A 22551-nucleotide genomic window follows, 5' to 3' on the forward strand; every position below is an offset into this window, starting at 1 on the left:
TTCGAGATATCGCCATAAAGGTGGGCCAGGGGTGACTCTAGAATTTTTGTGTACGATATGGGTATCAAATGAAAGGTGTTAATGAGTATTTTAAAAGGACGTGGGCCTTAGTTCTATAGGTGGACGCCTTTTCGAGATATCGCCATAAAGGTGGACCAGGGGTGACTCTAGAATTTGTTTGTACGATATGGGTATCAAATTAAAGGTGCTAATGAGTATTTTAAAAGGGTGTGGGCCTTAGTTCTATAGGTGGACGCCTTTTCGAGATATCGCCATAAAGGTGGACCAGGGGTGACTCTAGAATGCGTTTGTACGATATGGGTATCAAATGAAAGGTGTTAATGAGTATTTTAAAAGGGCGTGGGCCTTAGTTCTATAGGTGGACGCCTTTTCGAGATATCGCCATAAAGGTGGACCAGGGGTGACTCTAGAATTTGTTTGTACGATATGGGTATCAAATGAAAGGTGCTAATGAGTATTTTAAAAGGGTGTGGGCCTTAGTTCTATAGGTGGATGCCCTTTCGAGATATCGCCATAAAGGTGGGCCAGGGGTGACTCTAGAATTTTTGTGTACGATATGGGTATCAAATGAAAGGTGTTAATGAGTATTTTAAAAGGGAGTGGGTCTTAGTTCTATAGGTGGACGCCTTTTCGAGATATCTCCATAAAGGTAGACCAGGGGTGACTCTAGAATGCGTTTGTACGATATGGGTATCAAATGAAAGGTGCTAATGAGTATTTTAAAAGGGTGTGGGCCTTAGTTCTATAGGTGGATGCCCTTTCGAGATATCGCCATAAAGGTGGGCCAGGGGTGACTCTAGAATTTTTGTGTACGATATGGGTATCAAATGAAAGGTGTTAATGAGTATTTTAAAAGGGAGTGGGTCTTAGTTCTATAGGTGTACGCCTTTTCGAGATATTGGCTTAAAGGTGGACCAGGGGTGACTCTAGAATTTGTTTGTATGATATGGGTATCAAATGAAAGGTGCTAATGAGTATTTTAAAAGGGTGTGGGCCTTAGTTCTATAGGTGGACGCCTTTTCGAGATATCGCCATGGGTGACTCTAGAATTTGTTTGTACGATATGGGTATCAAATTAAGGTGTTAAGGAGTATTTTAAAAGGGCGTGGGCCTTAGTTCTATAGGTGGACGCCTTTTCGAGATATCGCCATAAAGGTGGACCAGGGGTGACTCTAGAATTTGTTTGTACGATATGGGTATCAAATGAAAGGTGTTAATGAGTATTTTAAAAGGGAGTGGGCCTTAGTTCTATAGGTGGAGGCCCTTTCGATATATCGCCATAAAGGTGGGCCAGGGGTCACTCTAGAATTTTTGTGTACGATATGGGTATCAAATGAAAGGTGTTAATGAGTATTTTAAAAGGGTGTGGGCCTTAGTTCTATAGGTGGACGCCTTTTCGAGATATCGCCATAAAGGTGGACCATGGGTGACTCTAGAATTTTTGTGTACGATATGGGTATCAAATGAAAGGTGTTAAGGAGTATTTTAAAAGGGCCTGGGCTTTAGTTCTATAGGTGGACGCCTTTTCGAGATATCGCCAAAAAGGTGGGCCAGGGGTGACTCTAGAATTTTTGTGTACGATATGGGTATCAAATGAAAGGTGTTAATGAGTATTTTAAAAGGACGTGGGACTTAGTTCTATAGGTGGACGCCTTTTCGAGATATCGCCATAAAGGCGGACCAGGGGTGACTCTAGAATTTGTTTGTACGATATGGGTATCAAATGAAAGGTGTTAATGAGTATTTTAAAAGGGCGTGGGCCTTAGTTCTATAGGTGGACGCCTTTTCGAGATATCGCCATAAAGGTGGACCAGGGGTGACTCTAGAATTTGTTTGTACGATATGGGTATCAAATGAAAGGTGCTAATGAGTATTTTAAAAGGGTGTGGGCCTTAGTTCTATAGGTGGATGCCCTTTCGAGGTATCGCCATAATGGTAGGCCAGGGGTGACTCTAGAATATTCGTGTACGATATGGGTATCAAATGAAAGGTGCTAATGAGTATTTTAAAAGGGAGTGGGTCTTAGTTCTATAGGTGGACGCCTTTTCGAGATATCGCCATAAAGGTGGACCAGGGGTGACTCTAGAATTTGTTTGTACGATATGGGTATCAAATGAAAGATGTTAATGAGTATTTTAAAAGGGAGTGGGCCTTAGTTCAATAGGTGGAGGCCCTTTCGATATATCGCCATAAAGGTGGGCCAGGGGTCACTCTAGAATTTTTGTGTACGATTTGGGTATCAAATAAAAGGTGTTAATGAGTATTTTAAAAGGGAGTGGGCCTTAGTTCTATAGGTGGATGCCTTTTCGAGATATCGCCATAAAGGTGGGCCAGAGGTGACTCTAAAATTTTTGTGTACGAAATGGGTATCAAATGAAAGGTGCTAATGAGTATTTTAAAAAGGAGTGGGCCTTAGTTCTATGTGTGGGCGCCTTTTCGAGATATCGCCATAAACGTGGACCAGGGATGACTCTAGAATGTGTTTGTAGGATATGGGTATCAAATTAAAGGTATTAATGAGGGTTTTAAAAGGGAGTGGCCCTTAGTTTTATATGTGAAGGCGTTTTCGAGATATCTACCAAAATGTAGACCAGGGTGATCCAGAACATCATCTGTCGGGTACTGCTAATTTATTTATATACGTAATACCACGAACAGTATTCCTTCCAAGATTCCAAGGGCTTTTGATTTCGCCCTGCAAAACTTTTTCATTTTCTTCTACTTAATATGGTAGGTGTCACACCCATTTTACCAAGTTTTTTTCTAAAGTTATATTTTGCGTCAATAGACCAATTACCATGTGTCATTCCTTTTCTCGTATTTGGTATATAATTATGACATTTTTTTCATTTTTCGTAATTTTCGATATCGAAAAAGTGGGCGTGGTCATAGTCGGATTTCGGCCATTTTTTACACCAATACAAAGTAAGTTCAGATAAGTACGTGAACTGAGTTTAGTAAAGATATATCGATTTTTGCTCAAGTTATCGTGTTAACGGCCGAGCGGAAGGACAGACGGTCGACTGTGTATAAAAACTGGGCGTGGCTTCAACCGATTTCGCCCTTTTTCACAGAAAACAGTTATCATCCTAGGAGGTAAGCCTCTACCAAATTTCACAAGGATTGGTTAGTTTTTGTTCGACTTATGGCATTAAAAGCATCCTAGACAAATTAAATGAAAAAGGGCGGAGCCACGCCCATTTTGAAATTTTCTTTTATTTTTGTATTTTGTTGCACCATATCATTACTGGAGTTGAATGTTGGCATAACTTACTTATATGCTGTAAAGATATTAACTTTTCTTTTAAAATTTGAATTAAAAAAATTTTTTTTTAAAAAGTGGGCGTGGTCGTTCTCCGATTTTACTAATTTTTATTAAGCAGACATAAAGTAATAAGGGTAACGTTCCTGCAAAATTTCATCATGATATCTTCAACGACTGCCAAATTACAGCGTGCAAAACTTCTAAATTACCTTCATTTAAAAGTGGGCGGTGCCACGCCCATTGTCCAAAATTTTACGACTTTTCTATTCTGCGTCATAATCTCAACTCAGCTACCAAGTTTCATCGCTTAATGAGTATTTGGTAATGAATTATCGCACTTTTTCGATTTTTCGAAATTTTCGATATCGAAAAAGTGGGCGTGGTTATTGTCCGATATCGTTCATTTTAAATAGCGATCTGAGATGAGCGCCCAGGAATCTACATACCAAATTTCATCAAGATACCTCAAAATTTACTCAGGTTATCGTGTTAACGGACAGACGGACGGACGGACGGACGGACGGACATGGCTCAATCAAATTTTTTTTCGATCCTGATTATTTTGATATATGGAAGTCTATATCTATCTCGATTCCTTTATATATGTACAACCAACCGTTATCCAATCAAACTAAATATACTCTGTGAGCTCTGCTCAACTGAGTATAAAAACGTCAAGGATGTTTGTGCGCGGCAGCTTCTAAAAATGTTTTATTGCAAAAAAAATGTGTTATATATTTCATCTTCGTCGCCAATTACATTTTAAAATTGAAAGGCAGGTGCTTGTGTCAATGGTGCGTTTTCTGTGTGTGTTAAATTTAGTTTAGAAAAGGTTGGAGATATTCTGCTCTTTGTTCGGATACTAGAAAAAAATTCGTACAGGAAAAGTTAAAGAGATACTGCTTAAAGAGATTAAGCTTAAATCATAGTAGAGTCACTTTGGATTAACCTCTTTAATTCTCTTTGATTTGCAGTCATCAGTTGATAGTAATGATAAAAATATCTGGTGGTAAACCTCCATCGATATTTAATTGTAGATCAGAGAGAGTAGATTTTATGGTAGAAAACGCTGTCTCCGAGTTCGGGGTAAAACTTGGTATCAAATGAAAGAGGGAGTTCTCCCGATCACAAATATATATATTATAAAGTGCGCAAACTTATAATTTAAAAGTTATTTGTACTTAAAATTTGCAAATTTAGCAAATTTCTATAGCACTTTAAATTACAATTTACATATCTTTCAAAACCTTAATCCACATCTAATATATAAAATTCTTCTGTCACGGTTTTAGAGGCTGAACTCCTCCGAAACGGCTAAACCGATTCTCATGAAATTTTGTGAGCATATTGGGTAGGTCTGAGAATCGGCCAACGTCTACCTTTTTTTTCGCTACGTGTCTAGGGTCTTGAGATCAAAACGTGGACCCGGGTACCCCTAGAATGTGTTTATACAATATTGATATCAAATGAAAGCTGTTGATGAGTGCTATAGTACAGGATAATTTTCATACCCCTGAGTGACTAGGGTCTCGAGATATAGGCCAAAACGTGGACCCGGATACCCCTAGAATGTGTTTATACAATATGGATATCAAATGAAAGCTGTTGATGAGTGCTTTAGTACAGCGTAGTCTTCATACCTATTGGTGACTAGAGTCTCGAGATATAGGCCAAAACTCGGACCCGGGTACCCCTAGAATGTGTTTATACAATATGGATATCAAATGAAAGCTGTTGATGAGTGCTATAGTACAGGATAATTTTCATACCACTGTGAGGCTAGGGTCTCGAGATATAGCCCAAAATGTGGACCGGGTACCCCTAGAACGTGTTTATACAATATGGATATCAAATGAAAGCTGTTGGTGAGTCCTATAGTACAGGATAATTTTCATACAACTGGGGGGCTAGGGTCTCGAGACATAGCCCAAAACGTGGACTCGGATACACCTAGAATGTGTTTTTACATTATGGGTACCAAATTGAAGCTGTTGATGTATGCTTTAGTACAGAGTAAGTTTTACACAGCTGGGTGACTACGGTCTCGAGACATAGCCCAAAACGTGGACCCGGATACACTTATAAAAGTGTTTTTACATTATGGGTATCAAATTGAAGCTGTTGATGTATGCTTTAGTACAGAGTAAATTTTACACAGCTGGGTGACTACGGTCTCGAGATATAGGCCAAAACATGGACCCGGATACACCTAGAATATGTGTGCATTATGGATATCAAATGAAAGCTGTTGCTGAGAGCTCTAAAGTTCATTGTGAAATTCGATTTATTCGCATCAACCTGGCAAAACTATTTACATACGTCCTGTTCGATTTGCCTGAAATTTCGTATATAAATTTTCCTATATTAGTATTTACGATGATTTTTTCCGGGAAGTAGAGCAGAGACGGACTGGGACTGATACTGAAACTGGGACTCGGAATGGGACTGGAAGAAAATACATACCACCCTCTGGGACTGGCAATAAGAGATGAAGAAGAAGGAGAACAACTTGAGAGAAGAGAAAAGAGATAAGGAGACTGAGAAAGAGATAGAATGAGACGAAGATGGAGGTGAAGCGAAAAATACGGAGGGAGGAGTGAACAAAAAGATTAGGAAAAAGTGTAGAGGGGTATGGCAGAGTTAGACGGAAAACGCTTATTAAAATGTATGCAGATTGGCCAAATGTAGGGCAGAACAACGACTGCCGGGTCTGCTAGTACATATCTATATAAATTGGCAACGATAAACTTAAATTGCATTTTTGTACATTTCATTTTTGCATTGTTTTTACTTATTATAAATGTTTTTATTAAATCAATAGCGCTTTTGTAGCAACATGCACATTTATATATATATATATATTTTATTGATGACATTACAAAGCTGTGCTGCCACATAAACAAAAAAAAAAAAAAACAAATAAAAATATTACCTTACCACCTTCCAGTTAATAAAGAAAAAGGAAAATATATATTTTTACTACTCATTTTGAGAAGTTGAAACACCTTTCTGCATAGGCGGCAGAAGGCCGAAGGTGTTCTACGCAGAATTACTGTGCATGGCGCAGCCGGTGTTGGATCGGCTAACATAACAATAAACAAGAGTTATAAGGTAATATCAGCTCGTTCACGAATGCAAAAAAGAGCCTTTTCAAATTTTTGGTAAATAAAGACTAGAAAATTAAAGATATATATACATCAGATGAAAGGTATTTTTACAAGTTATTTTTCGATTCTGCACTTGTTCCGTTTTTTAGATGTGGCAGCACAGATTTGTAATGTCATAAAATATATATACGTATACACATATAAAAGTTGTATAGAAATTTGCAAACTTTAACAACAAATAACTTTTAAATTATAAGTTTGCGCCTTTAAAATATATATATTTGTGGTCGGGAGAACTCCCTCTTTCATTTGATACCAAGTTAAACCCTTAACTCGGGGGGTGCTAAACTAAATCGCTGCCACTAAAACCTGGGTTGGAGGAATACTAAAAATAACTTGGACCACTTCAGTTAGGTCTTTAGGGAGTTTTTGGAAGAGTGTAATGAATCTAAAGGGGAGTTCAGGATTTTGTGCAAATGGTCTAGCATCATTGTATTTGTAAACTGTTTTAGTATTTTTACACAAAGCGCCAAAAAATTATATGGCTATGAATTTGTTTACTTACTTACTTAATTGCCGCTTAACCTTCTAAACGGTTATGGCCGTCCAACAAGGCGCGCCAGTCGCTCCTTCGCTCCGCCAAGCGGCGCCATTTGGTCACACCAAGGGAGTTTAAATCGTTTTCCACCTGGTCCTTCCAACGGAGTGGGGGCCGCCCTCTACCTCTGCTTCCATAGGCGGGTTCCGATAGAAACACTTTCATGGCCGGAGCATCATCTTTCATTCCCATAACATGGCCTCGCTTAATTCGCTGGACTATGTTGATGTCTGCGTATAGCTCGTACACCTCATCATTAAATCTTCTTCGGTACTCGCCATCGCCAACGCGTAGAGGTCCATAAATCTTTCGAAGAACTTTTCTCTCGAACACTCCCAAAGCCGCTTCATCTGCTGTTGTCATGGTCCATGCTTCTGCCCCATATAGCAGGACGGGTGCGATAAGTGACTTGTAAAGTATGATTTTCGTTCGCCGAGAGAGGACTTTACTTTTCAATTGCCTACCTAGTCCAAAGAAGTTTTAATTGGCAAGATTGATTCTTCGCTGGATTTCAGTGCTGATGTTGTTGAATTTGCTACGTCATGGCAAATACGCAACATCAAAAACCGTAGGTTATTTGTTGAACATTGAATAGCAATTCACACATTCACAATCCGTAGCTTATACATGCTATTGCACAACGTTTCCAATATCAAATACACAAAACTCTGATCTGGATTAATATTATTCGGAAATGGCTTTTATTACCTTTATATTAAGTCCCTTTCATGTTTGTCCCCTCATTTCCATACGAATTTTTCACCCACGGAAAAGTCTTTTTCGGTAACTTCCCGTTGAGCTAGACACTTGATACTTTGAACATAGTTCATATCTGGGAGACATTACAACGCAAGTGGAAAACAAGTAAGGAAGGTTAAGTTCGGGTGTAACCGAACATTACATACTCAGTTGAGAGCTATGGTGACAACATAAGGGAAAATAACCATGTAGGAAAATGAACCGAGGGAAACCCTGGAATGTGTTTGTATGACATGTGTATCAAATGAAAGGCATTAAAGAGTATTTTATGAAGGAGTGGGCCATAGTTCTATAGGTGGACGCCATTTAGGGATATCGCCATAAAGGTGGATCAGGGTTGACTCTAGAATGCGTTTGTACGATATGGGTATCAAACGAATGGTGTTAATGAGTATTTTAAAAGGGAGTGGGCCTTAGTTCTATAGGTGGATGCCGTTTCAAAATATCGCCATAAAGGTGGACCAGGGTTGACTCTAGAATGTGTTTGTTTGTACGATATGGGCATCAAACGAATGGTGTTAATGAGTATTTTAAAAGGGAGTGGGCCTTAGTTCTATAGGTGGATGCCGTTTCAAAATATCGCCATAAAGGTGGACCAGGGTTGACTCTAGAATGTGTTTGTACGATATGGGTATCAAACGAATGGTGTTAATGAGTATTTTAAAAGGGAATAATCCTTAGTTCCATAGGGGACGCCGTTTCGAGATATCGCCATAAAGGTGGACCAGGGGTGACCCTAGAATTTGTTTGTCCAATATGGGCATCAAACGAAAGGTGTTAATGAGTATTTTAAAAGGGAGTAATCCTTAGTCCCAAAGGTGGACGCCGTTTCGAGATATCGCCATAAAGGTGGACCAGGGGTGACCCTAGAATTTGTTTGTCCAATATGGGCATCAAACGAAAGGTGTTAATGAGTATTTTAAAAGGGAGTAATCCTTAGTCCCAAAGGTGGACGCCGTTTCGAGATATCGCCATAAAGGTGGACCCGGGGTGACCCTAGAATTTGTTTGTACAATATGGGCATCAAACGAAAGGTGTTAATGAGTATTTTAAAAGGGAGTGGGCCTTAGTTCTATAGGTGGTCGCATTTTCGAAATATCGCCATAAAGGTGGACCAGGGGTGACTCTAGAAATTGTTTGTACAATATGGGTATCAAAATAAAGGTGTTAATGAGTATTTTAAAAGGGAGTAATCCTTAGTTCCATAGGTGGACGCCGTTTCGAGATATCGCTATAAAGGTGGGCCAGGGGTGACTCTAGAATTCGTTTGTGCAATATGGGTATCAAACGAATGGAGTTAATGAGTATTTTAAAAGGGAGTGGGCCTTAGTTCTATAGGTGGACGCCTTTTCGAGGTATCGCAATAAAGGTGGACCAGGGGTGTCTCTAGACTTTGTTAGTACGATATGGGTATCAAATGAAAGGTGTTAATGAGTATTTTAAAAGGGAGTGGGCCTTAGTTCTATAGGTGGACGCCGTTTCGAAATATCGCCATAAAGGTGGACCAGGGGTGACTCTAGAATATGTTTTTACGATATGGGTATCAAATTAAAGGTATTAATGAGGGTTTTAAAAGGGAGTGGTGGTTGTTGTATAGGTGGTCGAATTTTCGAAATATCGCCATAAAGGTGGACCAGGGGTGACTCTAGAAATTGTTTGTACAATATGGGTATCAAAATAAAGGTGTTAATGAGTATTTTAAAAGGGAGTAATCCTTAGTTCCATAGGTGGACGCCGTTTCGAGATATCGCTATAAAGGTGGGCAAGGGGTGACTCTAGAATTCGTTTGTGCAATATGGGTATCAAACGAATGGAGTTAATGAGTATTTTAAAAGGGAGTTGGCCTTAGTTCTATAGGTGGACGCCTTTTCGAGGTATCGCAATAAAGGTGGACCAGGGGTGTCTCTAGACTTTGTTAGTACGATATGGGTATCAAATGAAAGGTGTTAATGAGTATTTTAAAAGGGAGTGGGCCTTAGTTCTATAGGTGGACGCCGTTTCGAAATATCGCCATAAAGGTGGACCAGGGGTGACTCTAGAATATGTTTGACCGATATGGGTATCAAATGAAAGGTGTTAATGAGTATTTTAAAAGGGAGTGGGCCTTAGTTCTATAGGTGGACGCCGTTTCGAAATATCGCCATAAAGGTGGACCAGGGGTGACTCTAGAATATGTTTGTACGATATGGGTATCAAATTAAAGTTATTAATGAGGGTTTTAAAAGGGAGTGGTGGTTGTTGTATAGGTGGTCGCATTTTCGAAATATCGCCATAAAGGTGGACCAGGGGTGACTCTAGAATTTGTTTGTACAATATGGGTATCAAAAGAAGGGTGTTAATGAGTATTTTAAAAGGGAGTAATCCTTAGTTCCATAGGTGGACGCCGTTTCGAGATATCGCCATAAAGGTGGGCCAGGGGTAACTCTAGAATTCGTTTGTGCAATATGGGTATGTTGCAGGTGTTAATGAGTATTTTTAAAGGGAAGTGGGCCTTCGTTCTATAGGTGTTCGCCTTTTCGAGATATCGCCATAAAGGTGGACCAGGGGTGACTTTAGAATATGTTTGTACGATATGGGTATCAAATGAAAGGTGTTAATGAGTATTTTAAAAGGGAGTGGGCCTTAGTTCTATAGGTGGACGCCGTTTCGAAATATCGCCATAAAGGTGGACCAGGGGTGACTCTAGAATATGTTTGTACGATATGGGTATCAAATTAAAGTTATTAATGAGGGTTTTAAAAGGGAGTGGTGGTTGTTGTATAGGTGGTCGCATTTTCGAAATATCGCCATAAAGGTGGACCAGGGGTGAATCTAGAATTTGTTTGTACAATATGGGTATCAAAAGAAGGGTGTTAATGAGTATTTTAAAAGGGAGTAATCCTTAGTTCCATAGGTGGACGCCGTTTCGAGATATCGCCATAAAGGTGGGCCAGGGGTAACTCTAGAATTCGTTTGTGCAATATGGGTATCAAACGAAAGGAGTTAATAAGTATTTTAAAAGGGAGTGGGCCTTAGTTCTATAGGTGGACGCCCTTTCGAGATATAGCCATAAAGGTGGACCAGGGGTGACTCTAGAATGAGTTTGTACGATATGGGTATCAAATTAAACGTATTAATGAGAGTTTTAAAAGGAAGTGGTGGTAGTTGTATATGTGAAGGCGTTTTCCAAATATCGACCAAAATGCGGACCAGGGTGACTCAGAACATCATCTGTTGGATTCCGCTAATTTATTTATATATGTAATACCTGCCAAGATTTTAAGGGTTTTTTATTTCGCCCTGCAGAACTTTTTCATTTCATTCTACTTAATGTGGTAGGTGTCACAACCATTTTATAAAGTTTTTTCTAAAGTTATATTTCGCGTCAATAAAACAATACAATTACCTTACCATGTTTCATCCCTTTTTTCGTATTTGGTATAGAATTATGGCATTTTTTTCATTTTTCGTAATTTTCGATATCGAAAAAGTGGGCGTGGTCATAGTCGGATTTCGTTCATTTTTTATACCAAGATAAAGTGAGTTCAAATAAGCACGTGAACTAAGTTCATTAAAGATATGTCGATTTTTGCTCAAGTTATCGTGTTAACGGCCATGCGGTAGGACAGACGGACGACTGTGTATAAAAACTGGGCATGGCATCAACCGATTTCGCCCATTTTCACAGAAAAGAGTTAACGTCATAAAATCTATGCCACCACCAAATTTCAAAAGGTTAATTTTTGTTCGAATTATGGCGTTAAAAGTATCCTAGACAAATTCAATGAAAAAGGGCGGAGCCACGTCCATTTTGAAAATGTCTTTTATTTTTGTATTTTGTTGCACTATATCATTACTGGAGTTGAATGTTGACATAATTATTTATATACTGTAAAGATATTAAATTTTTTGTTAAAATTTTAATTTAAAAAAAGTGGGCGTGGTCCTTCTCCGATTTTGCTAATTTTTATTAAGCGTACATATAGTAATAGGAGTAACGTTTCTGCCAAATTTTATCATGATATCTTCAACGACTGCCAAATTACAGCTTGCAAAAGTTTTAAATTACCTTCTTTTAAAAGTGGGTGGTGCCACGCCCATTGTCCAAAATTTTACTAGTTTTCTATTCTGCGTCATAAGTTCAACTCATCTACCAAATTTCGTCGCGTTATCTCTCTTTTGTAATGAATTATCGCAATTTTTCGGTTTTTCGAAATTTTCGATATCGAAAAAGTGAGCGTGGTTATAGTCCGATTTCGTTCATTTTAAATAGCGATCTGAGATGAGTGCTCAGAAACCTACATACCAAATTTCATCAAGATACCTCAAAATTTACTCAAGTTATCGTGTTAACGGGCGGACGGACGGACGGACGGACATGGCTCAATCAAATTTTTTTTCGATCCTGATTATTTTGATATATGGAAGTCTATATCTATCTCGATTCCTTTATATAGGTACAACCAACCGTTATCCAATCAAACTTAATATACTCTGTGAGCTCAGCTCAACTGAGTATAAAAATCCGCTAGTTGGCGCACGGATTGAGATATACAGAAAATTTATTTTAAAATGGAAATTTTGCGATCAACTTTTAACCAACTTCTCGGTGATCCAAAAATTTGAAACTTAGCACATAGTTTGCGAGTCAATGGCACTACAATTCGTGGAAAACTAAACGCCGCCAGGTGGCAGACGAATCGAGATAAACGAAAATCCCTGAAAACTCAGGGAATCTTGCAATCGATTTTTGAGTAGCTTCCCGGTGAGCTGGAGATATCAAATTTGATCCGTAATTCAGAACCCGGTGACAAAGCAATATTTTATCAAAAAAATCCGCTAGGTGGCGCATGGATCGAGATATTAGGAAAATTAATTTTAATTTGGGAATCTTTCAATCCATTTTTAACTAACTTCCCGGTTATCTAGAGACTTATAGCTTATCACATAGTTCGAGACCCGGTGACAATACAATTTATAGAAAACAAAGTTCCGCTACTTGCCGTGCTAGTCAAGATAACTGCAAATCCTTTAAAAACGGGGGGAATCTTGCGATCGATTTTCGAGTATCTTCCCGATGAGCTAGAGACATGAAACTTGGGCTGTAAATCAGAACCCGGTGACAATGCAATAGTTTAGTAAAACAATCCCGCTGGTGGCGCATGGATCGAGATATTGAGAAAACTAATTTTAAATTGGGAATCTTGCAATAGATGTTTAACAAAATTCCTGGATATCTAGAGACTTGAAACCAGAAATATAGTTTAAAACTCGGTGAAAGTGCAATGTTTGATCAAAAAATTTGAGCCACGTAACGCACAAGTCGAACTATTTAGAAGATAAGGCCATACCTTCATGGCTAGCCTCCTGCGTGTTAATGCGTTGTAGAATTCCACCTCGTTGAAGGCCCAACTCAATGCACGCCCTTGCATACTTCTAAGCGTACGCGACTTTCCCCACGATTCTTTTAGACTTTCAGGCGTATGCGAAATTACCACGATTTTCAGCTGTGCAAATTAAGTAGCCGACAAACGAGGTGGAAATATCTTGTTATGATGCGAGGTGAATTGCGTTGTTTTCGCCAGTGTTGTCAGCAAAAATTCCACTAATTGTCTTAAATCTTGCCATTTTGTACAAATAAATAAAGATAAGAGTTTTCACTTAGGAATTACTTAAATTACTAATCAAAGTTGCAATTGCCTTTTTGTAGGCAGTACTAAAAAAATTACAATAAAAAGATGATAAAAAAATTTTAAGGACTACCTTTATATAAATGGACCAAACAAAAAATAGAAGGCAATTTTTCCTTTAATACAGGCATAGTCTTGTTGAATTTTGTCTAAAAAACTCTAACAATAGCTCTTGTAAAAGAATTTTTGGATTTAAAATTAGGTAGAACGCGTGTTTAAATTTTAAATAATTAATTAGTTAATCCCAAGTATATGGTTTGCCTTTAATTGAAAGATTGCGCTCCATCTTTATAGATTTAAATCGCAAAACTCTTTTTCAAGAGCTATTGTTAAAGTTTTTTAGTCAAAATTCAACAAGAATATGTCTGTATTAAAGGAAAAATTGCCTTCTGTTTCTTGGCCCATTTATATAAAGGTAGTGCTTGAAATTTTTTATCATCTTTTTATTATTATCAATAAATATGATTTTATATATTAATGAATTATTTTTGGACTTAGTTTCATTCTTCTGTATTTCTTTTAAAATCTCATCAAATTCCACATCGAGATTAACAGTGTCAAACTTAAATATCTATTTTATATAATTGGGTTCGGTTAGGTTAAACAGGCTGAGCAAAACGATCTCAAATAGACTAAATGTGTCCAAAGAGTTACCAGAATTTGTTTGACGACCCAACGGAAGAAGCCCAATCAGGTGTCAGTACTTATGTTATAAAATAAGTTCGTCCTCTTGGCAAATACTAGAAGTTTTTTAGGACCCACCTTAATTGCTGCCTCGAGATCTGGAAAATCTGACGCCCCTAATAGCTCGAGCCTTGACCTGGCGTGCGCAGGACAGCTTACAATTCCTACACTCTCTGTTACTGCCGAGGCCTAACTTATAAGCATGTGACGCCTGTAGGCAGTGTCCAGTCAGTATGCCCTTTCCTGCTTAATGGATCATATACAACTCATGTCTCCCTTTGATTTCTCTCAAACGGATTTGGACGTCTATCGCCGACTCAGCGAGTGTTGCACCCTCCTTTGCCAACTCATCTGCTTTTCGTTTCCTTCTATCCCTTTATGACCGAGAGCCCAGTAAAGATGTATGGTCCGGCCTGAGCGAAGTTTTTCCAATGTTTATGTGCATTCCAGATAAAGGAACAAAAGAGTTGCTTGAATACAATTCGAGGCAACTACAGCCAAACGACCACAGACACAACCTAAGCTATAGTTCTGCGGAACTTTTGTAAGCGCTCATTGGCTAACGAGATTGACAAAGCAACCGTGAGAGCGTACTGCAGTCTAAAGCTTGCCGACGCGCATTTTTATAATCCTGCCCCGGTACGTCTAGTACTAGGAGCAGACGTGTTGCTTCAGATATACAGGGATACTATTCCAGCAGGCACGATTGGTTGACTACTGGCCCAAGATACCACCTTTGGGTTTGTCCTTTCAGGGGAGTGTTGATTATTACACTTATATATATTACAATTGTTAAGCCTTTATTCTCAAATTTTGAATTTGCATATATGAATTGCTGAACTTTTATTGTTTATTGTATACCTTGTTGAATATATACGTGCATATTTTATACGCTAACCAAATGAATTTATAATGCAATAAGTGCAAATGAAATTTTTAATACACGTACATATATAACTTTCTAGGGGATTGCTTATCGCAAGGGGGCCGGCATATTTATGACCACGGTCCAAAACATAAATATTTTAAGTAACCGTAGTATGCGAGATGTTAACATCAACTGTTTGACTACTTTTGTCAAACAGTTAACTACAAGAATGGAACGGTTTTTTATGTTTAGCCTATGACTACCTTTAGAAGGTTTCTAGTGGGTGATTCAAATTTAGTTGTGATCGGCCGATCCGTTTAGGGTGCAACCCGATTTATACCTACCTACAAACATTCATAACTTTAACTTTATATATATACTAGCAGATCCGTCAGATGTTGTTCTGCCCTAAATTTGGTCTACCTGCATACATTTTAATAAGCTTTTTCTCTCTAACTCTGTCCTCCCCACTTCACTTCTTCTTAATCATTTTATTCACTCCTCCCTCCGCCTTTTTCGCTTCATCTAACTCTATATTCGTCTCACTCTATCTCTTTCTCAGTCTGCTTATCCCTCCCCCTTTTCTCTTCTCTCAAGTTTTTCCAATTCTTCTTCATCCCTTATTGCCAGTCCCCCAGGGTGGTATGTATTTTGTTCCAGTGCCATTCCGAGTTCCAGTCCCACTCCGAGTCTTATTCCCAATCCTAGTCCTAATCGCATTCCCAGCCCATCTTTGGTCTACTTCCCCGAAAAAGGATCGTAAATACTAATATAGGCAAATTTATATACCAAATTTCAGACAAATCGAATAGGACGTATTTAATAGGTATGTGGGTATTATCAATTCATGCTTTTTTTCGGCTTCGCATGCATATTTATCAGTTTTGCCAGGTTGATGCGACTAAATCGAATATCACAATGAAAATTACTTTAAAGCTCTGAGCAACAGCTTTCATTTGATATCCATATTACACACACATGCTAGGGGTATCCGGGTCCACGTTTTGGCCTATATCTCGAGACCCTAGTCACCCAGCGGTATAAATTACTCTGTACTAAAACACATCAAAAGCTTCAATTTGATACCCATAATGTAAAAACACGTCCTAGTGTTACCATGGTCCACGTTTTGGCCTATATATCGAAACCCTAGTCACCCAGCGGTATAAATTACTCTGTACTAAAGCACACATCAACAGCTTCAATTTGATACCCATAATGTAAAAACACATCCTAGTGTTACCCTGGTCCACGTTTTGGCCTATATCTCAAGACCCTAGTCACAAACAGATATGAAAATTACCCTGTATTAAAGCACTCATCACCAGCTTTCATTTGTTATCCTTCTTCTATAAACACTTTCTAGGGGTATCAGGGTCCACGTTTTGGCCTCAATCTCGAGACCCTAGTCACCAATAGGTATGAATACTACCCTATACTAAAGCACTCATCAACAGCTTTCATTTGTTATCCATATTCTATAAACACATTATAGGGGTACCCGGGTCTACATTTTGGCCTATATCTCGAGACCCTAGTCACCCACGGGTACGAAAAATACCCCATATCAAAGTACCCATAAGCAGCTTCCATTTGATGCCCACATTTTACAAACATATCCCAGGATTACACAGGTCCACGTTGTGATCTCAAGACCCTATCCAGAACGGGATAAAAAGTATCCTATGTCTGTCTCCTGGTTCTATGCTACTCCTCCACCAAGTTATCAGCCAAATCTGTTCATCCGTTCTTGAGTTATAAATACATAAATACATCACATTAGAAACTTCAAAAATAATAGTATTTCTGCACTATTTAGTGGATGTTATTATACAATCTACAAACTTCAATCACTCTATCTATTAAAAAAAACGCATGGAAATCCGTTGCGCAGTTTTAAAGGTTTGAGCATTCAAAGGGGCTTGGGACAGAGAAAGCGACTTTGTTTTATAATATGTAGTGATAGTGATACATGCAAAAATACCAAAAAATAAAATTTTTTGAAGAATTTTAAGGAAATATTTAATATTTTTAACGAAGGACTATTTTTCAATAGATTTATGCATTCTTAACCATTTATGTTGCATTAACAATTAACCATTTATGTTACATAAATATGAATGTACATACCTATGCCATGCTGATACGATATGAAAATACATACATATGTACATTCATACATGCCTATAAACCTACGCCCGAAGTTAAATAACGCAGCGAATTCTATATATGTACGTATGTATGTGTCGCATCATGCCTCACTCAAAAGCAATTAGCGCGGACAGTTCACAGCGAACAAACATACATACGCATTTTTTTATAAAAATGTTACTTTTGTTTAAACAATTTGGCTGATTTAAGAAAGGAATCAAGTATTTTTTTTTTTTTTTTTTTTGATGCAGATCGAAGGTAAATATTTCAAAGTTTTACTGAAAGTAGAATTTTTTAAATCCATCCATCCGTTTATGAGTTATAGCTGTGTAAACAAAAATTTTATAATTTTTTACTACACTTTGGCAATTTGCCACGCCCCTATGATATATATCTTCAATTTATATTAACTGTACTATATCACGTAGCTAAGCTTTCAAATGCAAAAAACCGTTCTAAAATCGGAGTATTCTGTATGAAGTTATGTGCATACATGGCATTTAGCGACTTTATTTTATAAGATTTATAGATATATTAGAATATGTGGATAGACTGAAGTTAACAAAAAATTTTAACAGCGGAAGATTACTAAACATCCAAAAGTAAAAACAGCCAAACAATTCTGTAGTCACGCTTTAGCTGTTATAATAACCTAAGCTTGTACGGCAGCCATAGTTCTGAAAAATACCATTTTTAGGGAAGGTGCCACGCCCCCTTTTTCCACAATTCCACATTTTGCTAGAGGTGTTAGGACTTAACCTCATATAGTTCCTTACCAATTTTCATCATCCTACAATTACTACATCCAGAAATGTGCAGTATGATAAATTACATTTATATGGGAGGTGCCGCGCCCCTCCTCCCCCCTCCCACATTTTCTTGGGGGCGTTAGGGATTGACCTCATATAACTCCTTACTGAATTTCAATGTTCTAGCATGAATACCTTCAGAGTTATGTAGTGCCAAATATTCATTTTGCATCGGAGGTGTCACGCCCCTTTTATATATCGATATTATTTTTAGCCTATGGCCATCCTTGGAAGGTTTCTAGTGGGTTGCTTGTGATCGGTCGATCCGTCTAGGATGCAACTCGACCTATACCTACATACATACATGCATATATATATAATTTGAATTTTATTTATATAGACTAGAAGGCCCGGCAGACGTTGTCCTGCCCTAAATTTGGCCTATCTGCATACATTTTAATAAGCTTTTTCCGTCTGACTCTGCCTTCCCCCCTCTTCACTTTTTCCTAATCCTTTTATTCACTCCCCCTCAGTCTTTTTCGCTTCATCTATCTCCATCTTCGTCTCATCCAATCTCTTTCTCAATCTTCTTCTCTCTTTTCTCTTCTCTCAATTCCTTCTCATTCCTCTGCATCCCTTATTGCCTGTCCCATAGGGTGGTATGTATTTTATTCCAATCCCAGTCCCAGTCCCACTCCGAGTCAGTTTAATATATAGATTTTAATTTTTCACACTTCACTATAATATTAAAACGAAATGCAGATATTCGTTGCTTTTGAAATTCGGCTTAAAAATTGCACATAGAACAACTAAAGACTCTCCTGAATTAAAAAAAATGTATTAGTACCTCAAATCGCGGTCGCCCTCAGAAACCCCGGGCCCCCCTCTCGCCGGCCCTGGTGATGTGCTATATATATATATATATATACTAGCCTTTACCCGCGGCCCCGTCCGCAGGGAGAAATTTAAATATATTGGCTATTCGCGTTAGCCTGCTTATTATCTGTTTAAAATTTTGTTTTCTGTCTAATGCATTTTATTTTTGTAATTGAGTAAAAAAAGAACTAAAGGAGCTGACAACCTGATAGGATCCCAAATGATCCCGAAATTATCCAGAAAAAGCTACGAAATGACCCCCACGATATCGCGGACGGATCCCGAAAACCATCCAGAAATGCCCCGAAAGGGTCTCCAAAAGTTCCCCGAATAGTCCCAAAAAAAACCGAAATGACAGCGACACGATTCTAGACGTATCCAGAGAACCACACAGAAATGATCCCTGAAGGTGTTCCAAAATGATCCCGAAAAGTTTCCGAAATGACCCTGACGGGCTCCCAGGCGGATCTCAAAAACCATCCAGAAAATATCCAGGAAGGGTCCCTAAATTATCCCGACATACTCCAGAAAAAGTTCCGAAATGGCTCCGAGGGGATCCACGACGGATCGCGAAAACCATACAGAAATGATTCCGGAAGGATCCCAAAATGATCCCGAAATACTCCGGAAATGACCCAGATGGGATCCCGCACAGATCCAGAAATGATCCAGGAAGGGTGCAAAAACTATCCCGGAAAAGTAAGAATAAATCCCGAAATGGCTCCTTCGGCATCCCGGACGGATCCAGAAATGATCTCGGAAGGGTCCCCAAATGACCGCAAGATGGTCCCGAAATGACCCTGATGGATCCGGAAACCATCAAGAAATTATGCCGAAAGGGTCCCAAAATGATCCCGAAATAATACAGAAAAAGTCACGAAACGACCCCTAGAGTATCCCCAAATGATCCCGTATTAGCCCCGAAAAGGTCCCGAAATAACCCCGACGGGATCCCGGATAAATCCGGAAAACCATCCAGAAATGATGCCGGAAGTAATCCCAAATGATTCCGAAAAAGTCCCGCATTGATTCCGACGGGATCCCGAACGGATACCGAAAATCATCCAGAAGTGATGCCGGAAAGGTCCTCAAATGATCACCTAATAGTCCCGAAATGACGTTTAATGGGTCATGGACGGATCCCATATACCATCCAGAAATGATCCCGATATAGTCCCGAAGAAGTCCTGAAATGACCCTGACGGGATCTCGGACGCACCCCTAAATGACCCTGACGGGATCCCAGACAGATCCCGAAATCCATCCAGAAATGATCTGGAGAGGGACCCCAATTGATCCCGAAAAAGTCCTGCAATGATTCCGTAGGGATCCTGATCGGATACCGAAAACCATTCAGAAGTGATGTCGGAAAGGTCCGCAAATGATCACCTAATACCAAAATGACCCTGACGGCACCCCGGACTGATCCCGAAATTCATCCAAAAATGATCTTGGGAAGGTCCCAAAATTATCCCGAAATAGTCTCGGAAAAGTTCAGAAATTACCCTGACGGGTTCTCGGACGAATCCTGAAAGCCATCCTTAAATGATCCCGAAAAAGCCCCGAAATGACCCTGACGGGATCCCGAAAGGATTCGGAAAACTATCCAGGAATGATGCCGGAAAGGTCCTCAAATGATCCCCTAATAGACCCGAAATGTCCGTGACGGGATCCCCACTACTATCCAGAAATGATGCCGAAAGGTTCCGCAAATGATCCGGTGGGTATCCCAAATGATCCCGAAATAGTCCCGAAATGACCTCGTCGGCATCCCGGACGGATCCCGAAAATTATCCAGAAATGATGGCGGAAAGGTTCCCAAATGATCCCCTAATAGTCCCGAAATTACCCTGATGGGATCCCGGACGGATCCCGAAAACCATCCAGAAATGATGCCGAAAGGGTTCCCAAATGATCCCGTATTAGTCGCGAAAAAGTCCCGAAATGACCCCGACGGGATCCTGGACGGATCCCGAAAACCATCCAGAAATGATGCCGGAAGAGCCCCGAAATGATCCCGAAAAAGTCCCCAAATGACCCCGACGAGATCCCGAACGGATCCCGAAAACCATCCAGAAATGATGCCGGAAGAGCCCCCAAAGGATCCCGAAAAAGTCCCAAATAACCCCGACGAGATCCCGGACGGATCCCGAAAACCATCCAGAAATGATGCCGGAAGAGCCCCCAAACGATCCCGAAAAAGTCCCCAAATGACCCCGATGAGATCCCGGACGGATCCCGAAAACCATCCAGAAATGATGCCGAATGATCCCGTATTAGTCGCGAAAAAGTCCCGAAATGACACCGACGGGATGCCGGACGAATCCCGAGGACCATCCAGAAATGATGCCTAAAGGGACCCAAAATAACCCCGAAAAAGTCCCGTAATGATCCCGGAAACCATCAAGAATTTATCTCTCGAAGGTACGCAAATGATCCCGAAAGTACCCCGACTGGATCCCGGACGGATCTCGAAAACCATCCAGAAATTATGCCGGAAGGGTCCCCAAATGATCGCGAAATAGTCCCGAAATGATTCCGGAATAGTCCCGAAAATGTCCCAAAATAACCCCGACGGGATCCCGGACGGATCCCGAAAACTATACAGAAATGATCCCGGAAGGGTCCCAAAATGATCCCGAAATGAGAGCGACACGATTCTAGACGTATCCAGAGAACCACACAGAAATGATCCCTGAAGGTGTTCCAAAATGATCCCGAAAAGGTTCCGAAATGACCCTGACGGGCTCCCGGGCGGATCTCAAAAACCATCCAGAAAATATCCAGGAAGGGTCCCTAAATTATCCCGAATAACTCCAGAAAAATTTCCGAAATGGCTCCGAGGGGATCCACGATGGATCGCGAAAACCATACAGAAATGTTTCCGGAAGGATTCCAAAATGATCCCGAAATAGTCCGGAATTGACCCAGATGGGATCCCGCACAGATCCAAAAATGATCCCGGAAGGGTGCAAAAACTATCCCGGAAAAGTAACAAAAAATCCCGAAATGGCTCCTACGGCATCCCGGACGGATCCAGAAATGATCTCGGAAGGGTCCCCAAATGATCCCAAAATGGTCCCGAAATGACCCTGATGGATCCGGCAAACCATCAAGAAATTGTGCCGAAAGGGTCCCAAAATGATCCCGAAATAATACAGAAAAAGTCACGAAACGACCCCTAGAGGATCCCCAAATGATCCCGTATTAGCCCCGAAAAAGTCCCAAAATGACCCTGACGGGATCCCGAAAGTATTTCGAAAACAATACAGAAATGATGCCGGAAAGGTCCTCAAATGATCCCCTAATATTCCCGAAATGACCGTGACGGGATCCCGACAACTATCCAGAAATGATGCCGAAAGGGTCCGCAAGTGATCCCGTATTAGTCGAAAAAAATCCCGAAAGGACCACGACGGGATCACGGACGAATCCCAAAAACCATCCAGAAATGATGCCGGTAGGTATCCCAAATGATCCCGAAATAATCCCGAAATGACCTCGTCGGCATCCCGGACGGATACCGAAAATTATCCAGAAATGATGCCGGAAAGGTCCACAAATGATCCCCTAATAGTCCCGAAATTGCCCTGATGGGATCCCGGACGGATCCCGAATCCCATCCAGAAATGATGCCGGAAGAGCCCCCAAATGATCCCGAAAAAGTCCCCAAATGACCCCGACGATCTCCCGGACGGATCCCGAAAACCATCCAGAAATGATGCCGGAAGAGCCCCCAAATGATCCCGAAAAAGTCCCCAAATGACCCCGACGAGATCCCGCACGGATCCCGAAAACCATCCA

General features: G+C 40.0%; 1 protein-coding gene across 16 annotated transcripts in view; it reads right to left on the minus strand.

Moving 5' to 3' along the window:
- Positions 1 to 22551, minus strand: part of LOC137243734 (uncharacterized) — an 815214-nt gene that overhangs the window by 698897 nt on the left and 93766 nt on the right. The window contains exon 1 of one of the 16 annotated variants that reach the window (XM_067771773.1): positions 6963 to 7072. The exons of the other annotated variants lie outside the window; for them this stretch is intronic. The gene's annotated coding sequence lies outside the window, so the exon portion shown is untranslated. Of the gene's footprint in view, positions 1 to 6962; positions 7073 to 22551 lie in introns of those variants that run through there. 16 annotated transcript variants of the gene reach the window in all.

The sequence above is a fragment of the Eurosta solidaginis genome, chromosome 3 (assembly GCF_040869045.1).
Source record: "Eurosta solidaginis isolate ZX-2024a chromosome 3, ASM4086904v1, whole genome shotgun sequence".
NCBI lineage: Eukaryota > Metazoa > Arthropoda > Insecta > Diptera > Tephritidae > Eurosta > Eurosta solidaginis.